Here is an 8,022-nt window from a genome sequence, read left to right as displayed (position 1 = left end):
GTATTTCTTTTTTGCAAAGTGATCTAGTATATTTTCTTTCGATAATATCAAATTTTCAGAACTGCCTATGATTTTTTTAAAAAGCGCCCAAGCCACCTTAAGAGTGAAACGAATCTGCTTTTAAAGTATTCTACTTTAACGATTAAAGGATCGACTTTATCGTTTAGAGGGAATTTCTGAGAGTGTAAGATTACAAACAAAATATTTGTTTTAAAACTTTTTTGGAGCAAACGGAAAAAGGCGAAAGACGCAATATAACAGTCAACATTTTTGTATGATAAATATTGCACATAATATTGACATATTATCATGTCATTGTTGGTCTAATTCGTTTTCATATTCAACACAGTAAATATTACTTCTGCTTCTTTTCTTATAAATAAATTACCTTATTTCGAGGTTAGGTTTCATCCTAAATTATTTGATAAATTTACTTAAAATAGTCTTTAACACGATTTGGAATCATCCCACTTGAGGCCCCAAAACTAATGGAGCACCATATACTGTCAAGATTGGCTGTTAGGCTGAGGTCTAGAGAGGGCCAAATTTAAAATCCTTCAAATTGTGTGCCCAATCTGGCCCAAGTCGGAAATAAGACAAATATTTAGCAATTTATGCACGAGCTTTCAAGTATTTCCAGACATTTACTTGCGAGGCAAATAATCGCTGTAAAGCATATTCTTAAAATAAAATAATATGAATAAATAGAGAGACGTTTCACCTGCATTTGCGAAGTTTGCGGTATCTCGATAAGCGTACACTTTTCTGGGAAATATAGCCGTTCATTATCGATCATTATGAGTAATTCCTGAAGGCGTTACAGAATTCACAGAGCTGAAATATGCTAACATTGTGTCAAGAACGTTATACTATTCCAACAGATTGACGTTTAAATTGTGAAATTATACCAATCAACTTGAATGGTCGCAAATAATTTTTCCGAGTGCCATTTGCCTCGCAATTATAGCGTCGCCAAGTTAATTTGAAGGTGAACTGAAACATGCGAGTCAAGATTCAGGATGCTTGTGATAGATTTCATGTACAAGTTATACATATATTATACAAGCTCATAACAAGAAATTGATAATTTGCTTCCTTTGATACGAAATTTCTGAAAAACGATTACTATATGATCAAAAATAGAGAGACTTTCTGTAATATGTAATTAGATAAAGCGATTTTAATTGACGAGTGTTAGAGGCAAATTATATAGGAGAGAATGTGTCAAGTTTTAATCCTGAGCGTGGAATTCTAGATTTTTATTCCAAGTATCAGAAAAAATGCAATATATACAAAAAATACTAATGATATGCGAAGCTACTTAGACATACTGGTCGTTTCCAATTCTTATTTAAGAGGTTTTTATTTCCCTTTGTTACAAATCTAACTCAAATTTCAGTTCTACTGTTTACTGAAAGAGATTTTCGTGCACTTGTAACTTAAAATTCATTTATGGAAATCTTATATATATACTATTTTGGATATGTTGAAATATTATTTTCAGTTTGCTGTCGCATTAAAAATTTGTATAGCTTTTATCCTAGTGTGATCTACAGATATTTGAAACTACACAGAAAACACTGGGGGTTCACTAAAATTGCGGCTCAAATAAAAGTTGGTATCATTTGGAACTTGAGTTCTAATAGATACTTGCAGAGAGCCAAAAGGGTTGCTTTATAGCGCACTTGAAAATATACTATAGGGCTTATAAGTTAGGCATCGATTTACTGTTATCGACCGACCGATGACTTGAGACGAAAAGTTTCGTGCATATAAGTTAGCCTTTAGGCTTACAACTTTTCTACATAAACTGCAAATGATATTTATCAAGTGAATATATCTATTTCAATGGCAGTAGTCTCTTGTACCTTAATTACACAGTAAATCCCAGAAATGAATTTTATCTTTTAATTCGGTAAAAACGCCGCACCACGTTTATCTGACGAAATATACAATTTCTCTTACGAAAATATTTATTTCACCAATGTTATATGTCAAACGGCTGCGTCTAGGTTAACCGAAAAATTTCCTTTATAAATTTTTAAATCCTCGCGCTATTCGTTTTTTAAATAATCTCACTTTATTTAAATTATTTTAACCAAAAAAATCATTTAGGTACACTTGCAGAATACATCAGCTGCACTTTGGTTAGTTTATACTTTATAGTGAACACTTAGCCAAGTTCAGTCCTTTACTTTTGTTGGACAAACCTTTAGTTTCTTTCGACTCTGATGAAGATTTCAAAAATTGTAAACAAACACTATGAAGTATAAGTTAACCAAAGGGCAGCCTATGTCTTCTGTAAGTGTAGGTGAATTATTTTTTGGTTAAAATAATTTAAATAAAGTGAGACGATTTAAGAAATGAATACCGCGAGGATTTTCAAATTTATGGAGAAAATTTTATCGCCTACCCTACACTCAGCCGTTTGACATCAAATATGTCAAATACATATTTTCGTCAGATAAATTTTATCTTCCGCCAGATAAACGTGCTGCAGCGTTTTTATCTAATTTGAAGATAAAATTTATTCCTGAGATTTACTGTGTTTTTTTTATGAATTTGTCTTCATCAGAGTTCGATTTCATGTGTGCTTTAAGGTAAAAATTATGCTATTAATTAAACAAAATTTCGAAGTGGGCAAAGCGACAAGTAGGTTTTTTATAGATAGGCTCAATTACAATTGGGATTATTTATAACACAAACTGAAGTATTATTTAGAGCTTATTTATCGTTTTGGGTTCCTTTTCAGCAAGTTGGGTTCATTTTTGTTGCAGCTCCTTTGGAACCAAAAATAGGTTCTAATGGAAATCCTAGCTTTTTCTGTTTATAATTCCATTCCACATGTAATAATGAAGGCATGATTTAAAATCGCGACCTGACCTATAAGTCACTTCGTATGTATTTAATTTTCAGATTCTAACATGATTTTCAGATAAAAAATCACTGCAAACTCAAAAATTTGATCTAATGTAAACCCAAGTTGAATTATGTCATATTTTAAACTACAATGTATTATTAAAGTAGAAGCTAAAACGAACACACTTTTGATATCGTGATTGAATTGTAATGTATACCTACGATCTGGATAAAAATATTTGGTCGTGATTTTGTCTTAAATAACTTTAATATCTCCTCAGGACCATGCTGGCTGATTCCGTCCAACCAGACAGACATTAGAGATATACAGACTTGTCTTGCATTTATGGCTGCAGCTAAGTCAAGACGCAAGACCAGGTAGACTTGTCTTGAGATATGGAAGGATAAATTACGTATTAGTTTTATTACTGCCATCAGTGCCTGCCATTTGTAGATAGATTGATTAGCAAGTTTGAGCGTATGTCTAGGGCGCGCACCTGTTGCATATAGCGCTTCGAGCTCCTTAATATATTTATCTCGCGCTTTACGTTTCCCGTGTAGAAAATGCCCTTATATTCCCTACTTTAAACAGGGAACTGGTCAAGTGTTATAAAGGGTAACTCAACTAGAAAATGTGATACAGCCTCTTGTCAGGGGTTGGTAGGGTTACCTCTGTTAGTTTTCTAGACAATTACAGGGAAGTTTAGAAAGGTCCTAACTTAGAATTTAGACAGGCACTACTCAAATACGAAAGGTATTTCCCTAAATTTTTCCATATCAAGATCAAAATGGAATTTTTAATAAATTATAATCAAAGGAGTCTTTATTTATACAGTAAATTCAAACGCTGACGGGTAAACAAGGAGTGATGTGTCCAAGCCAATGGACATTTCTATCAATTCATTATTTTCTCGAGGGGGCCTTGTAAAGCCCTCGACAGGTAAAACGGGTAATATGTGCAAAAAAAATAATTTAATGTTATTATGCTTAATTGTACTTAAATTAAAAAAAGAAAAAATTTAAAATATTACCGAGACTCAAACTTTTCAAATTTTAATTTTTTCTGATGAAATTTAAAACATTTGGTGCCTTTAAAATTTAAACAGAATTTTTCTTAAATATTGATTTAATTTCAAATCATCTAAGTACGTTTAGAATGGTAATTATTACGAAATCCCGTAAACCATAACAAGTCAACACATAACCTACAATCAAATTAGGAATTAATATGGAAATAGAGCAAAGATCTAGAAAGGACCTTACTGTTTATTCGGGCAATATAAAGGCACCCTCGCTTGAATCTGGTCAGAGAATCTTGGCTAGTGCCTTTTCTACAAAGCGTGACGTTCTTGTTGGGTCCTTTCCAGATTTCCCCTTTAGCGCCCCAATAAAGTTAGGGCAAAAAAACTAGCACCCTACCAAAACCGAGTCGTCATTTCTGCACGGGTCGGTCGTTGGACATTCCTCGCATGTTTTCATAGAACTTTTAAAATTAAAGGTGAAACCATCGACAACTGAAATTTAGTGATTGTGAATTTTCTTTTGTTAAAGCTCTTTCAGCTTCGACGAACGTATTCTCATCACGTGTCACGCGAGAAAAAAAGATTAAAAGCACATTTTCAGATCTAATTTAAAAACCATTTTGTTATTAATTATATAACTGTTCTATATGTCTCTTTGTTTAAAAAATCAATTCGTTTACAGCTCTTTTTTGGTTGAACGACTTTCGTCTATTTATTGTTTTCGTAGCTTGTTTCGTTTACCCAAAAAATTTATTATTAATTTTAAGTGTTGTTTTTAACGAATACATCCAAAGCTACGCGTCAAATCGGAAAGTGATCCATAACGAATTGGTAGATCTTCTTTGGGTGCCCAATTTTTGTCTACTCGTCTATTTTTGCATTGTGCATAGTTTGACTGGAAAATAAAATTTTTCATTATTTTTTTCCGATCAAAATTAGAAATTTCGATTTTTCAATAAAATTAAAAAATTGTTTAGAAAAGTCTTGTAAGGCTCACGAAAAGCAAGGTCTTTCTTATCTCAACTTTATTTGAATATCGTGCATTGTTTGGTTTAAAATGTGCATTTTCGTGTTTTTTTTTCGAATTTAAAAATACTATAACTCTGATAACTTTATTTTCATCGAAAAAATTGGTTAGAATAAATTATTTGAATTTTTATGCACTACATATAGCCGTGGACAGAATGATCAAATCTGGTAAAAAATGGTTTTAAACATTTTTTAAGTGGTGAAAAATTTTCAATTTGTATTCAAAATAGCTGGCTAATTAAGTTGTTCTTTCGTTTTATTCCTTAAAAACGTGAGCCAAAGCTTAATCTAATCTGATCAGTCTTTCGAAAGATATCGTGACTTTTCATTAATACACGGAAAAAAAATTCTTGAGGCGAACGAGTGAATCGAGAATATACTAAACTCGAAGAAAGTGCACGCTTGGATTAGGTAAAACGTTTAGTTAGAAGAGTTACACATTTAGTTACTTTATGTAAATTGTTCTCGTAAATCAGGAATTTGGACAAAATTGCTAAGTTCGAAAGTTTATTATTTTCGACAGATTATGTATAATTGTATTATCTTCAGATTAGAAAAAATTTAGTTGTTATAGAAATATATTAACTTACAGTAGCCAATTTTTTGTTTGGTATTGCGAAAATGAATTTACCTGAAATCCGTTTAATGCATTTGGAGGTCAAGTTTGTTGTTTTTATCGCGTTTCTAGATATTTCAATATAGTTATCGCCTACAATTGAAACGAATGTAAATTATTATTACTGCATCATAAACTTCATTTAATATTAACATTCGCGCACATTTTAAGTGGTAAAAAGCGTTTAATTGTCCAAATTAAATCTCAGCTGTAACTGCTCCCGATTAGCCCGTCGCCATTTTATTTCGCTGCTCCCATAATGCAACGGTGCTCTTCCGATAATTGCTTTAGAACCTATTCTTAATAACCCTATTATAGCTATACTTATTAGGGGTTTGACTATACGATATCCCTGGTATATGGAAAATGGTCAAGGATATTCATTTTCGCTGATCCAGGGATCTTTCTAAATTCCTTCGTTCGTTTTCAGCTAAATGTTTGGCTATAATAAGGAATAATATCCCTGTCACAGCTCAATTTTTTTACCGTGTATGAGAATGTAAAAATTGGAAGCTGTGGGTCTCAAAAACTACAGGTATATAAAATTTTTCATAAAAAGCTGACAACTGTCAGTTTGGACAAGAACCTAGTCAACTGTTGGAGCCAAAGATTACCTGGTTCCCTCCAACGACCTAGACATACAGAAAAACTTCCCGAGTAAAAATGCTTCGACTTGAATAGCCCCCAATCAAGATATGCTGAAGTCGAAAAGATCGTATTATACTTCTTTGACGATGATACCGAAAATGTTGTTTGTTTTTATGTATTTCTAACGGCGTAGGAAATCCTTCTAGAAAGTTACAATTTATATTTTTTTGTAGAAAATTTTTAAGGGTTATACTCGTTCAGACCCACAGATTCTGAATTGTTTAGTTAAAAATAACAAAAGTATTAATTACTAATTTTTCATTTATCAATTTTAATCTCATTTATGAGCCGAAAAAAGTTCAACCATCTCAGCCAAGATAAGGCTTGCCGTCTTGAGACAAGTAAACGTCGCCTTAGCCAAGACAAGGCTCGACTTGAGACAAGTAAACGTCGTTTTACCTGTCGTAGCCATAAGAGAAAGTCGAAGACCTACGTCTCGACTCAGTTTTGAGGCGCAGCCAGACATCGATGTCTTGGAAACGAACTCAAGACATAACCAAGTCGAAGCATTTTTACTCGGGTTGAAATTTTCTTCAAATAGGCTCTACCTAAGACAAAATCCAGACCAAATATTTTTACCCGGGTTTGCATACATTTTAATATAAATAGAGTGGAAAAAACTTCAATTATATATGTACATTAAAATTCGAATAGATTTTTCTAACAGTATAGGTATACTAGGAATTTTAATAAATAAAATTTTGTTAAAAATACGGATATGTGAACTTTCATTATTAACATATAGGTAGATTAATGAAATTATAATCAAATCTCTACCTATATGTAGGTATAGGTGTAATTCTACTTATTAATAATCTTTTTCGAATGTTTACTGTCTTAGAAGAGTTTTCGTTTAAATTATGAAAACCGATTCTATGTGAACGCATCATGGTACCAACCAAATCTACTCGACAACGAAAGTGGGAAATTATCATTCAGAAGACTTTACTTAGTAGTATAATAATAATAATAATAATAATAATAATAATAATAACAATAATAATAAATAAAAAAACATAAAAAAATAAAAACTAATGGATTCTTCATTATAGAATCAAAATTTTATTTATGTTTTTTCAAGTTAAGTAAAGAGCAATTTTCCACACACACTGTAGAAAAAGTGTAAAGTCAGAGCTCATTTAAGGTATTAAAAGTTAAAAATAGAACTAAACAAATAGTCAAAAACGATATACTGACTTAATGCACTACATTTTTAAAGTGAGACTATTCCGAGGCAGAATTCCGGGGTTATTTGTTTTACATTAAAAATAAAAGCGTGAATTTATGCTATTTAGAAACAGGTCACGTCGAGTCTAAAATAATACCTATCTGCAAAAAATGATGCCGTAAAAAAACTAACTGTAGTTTTTGCATATAGAACCGCGGGGCATCAGCAAAAAGTTATATACAATTTTTGCTGTAACTTTTCAATTTTGGAAACACAATTGAAACTTTTAAATTATTTGTTAACATAGATGGTATTTGTGAAAATGTCATTAGAAATTTGGGATAGCATTTTCTTAAAAGTCATGGACTACTTTTAAAGTATTCATTAAGACGGCATTAACAACTTTACACTGCATATCACTTAATTCAAACATCTTGATCCAGCTTTATAATAAATATGATCCAAGACAAAGTAGATAAAAAAAATAATTTTAACTAAATGTACCATCAATTGAAATGTAGAAAGAAACACTTCTATTAGCAAGATGGGACACGAAGGCGTGCAGGTCCAACCTTAGCGTGAAAGAAGTTTAAGATATCCAACAGCGTTGAAAATCCTTTCAATCCCACTCTGAGAGTTCTTCCCCACTCCCATTTTTCGTCCATCATATCCCCTGCGAC

Source organism: Belonocnema kinseyi, chromosome 2, assembly GCF_010883055.1.
Source record: "Belonocnema kinseyi isolate 2016_QV_RU_SX_M_011 chromosome 2, B_treatae_v1, whole genome shotgun sequence".
NCBI lineage: Eukaryota > Metazoa > Arthropoda > Insecta > Hymenoptera > Cynipidae > Belonocnema > Belonocnema kinseyi.
This window is presented reverse-complemented; position numbering follows the sequence as displayed.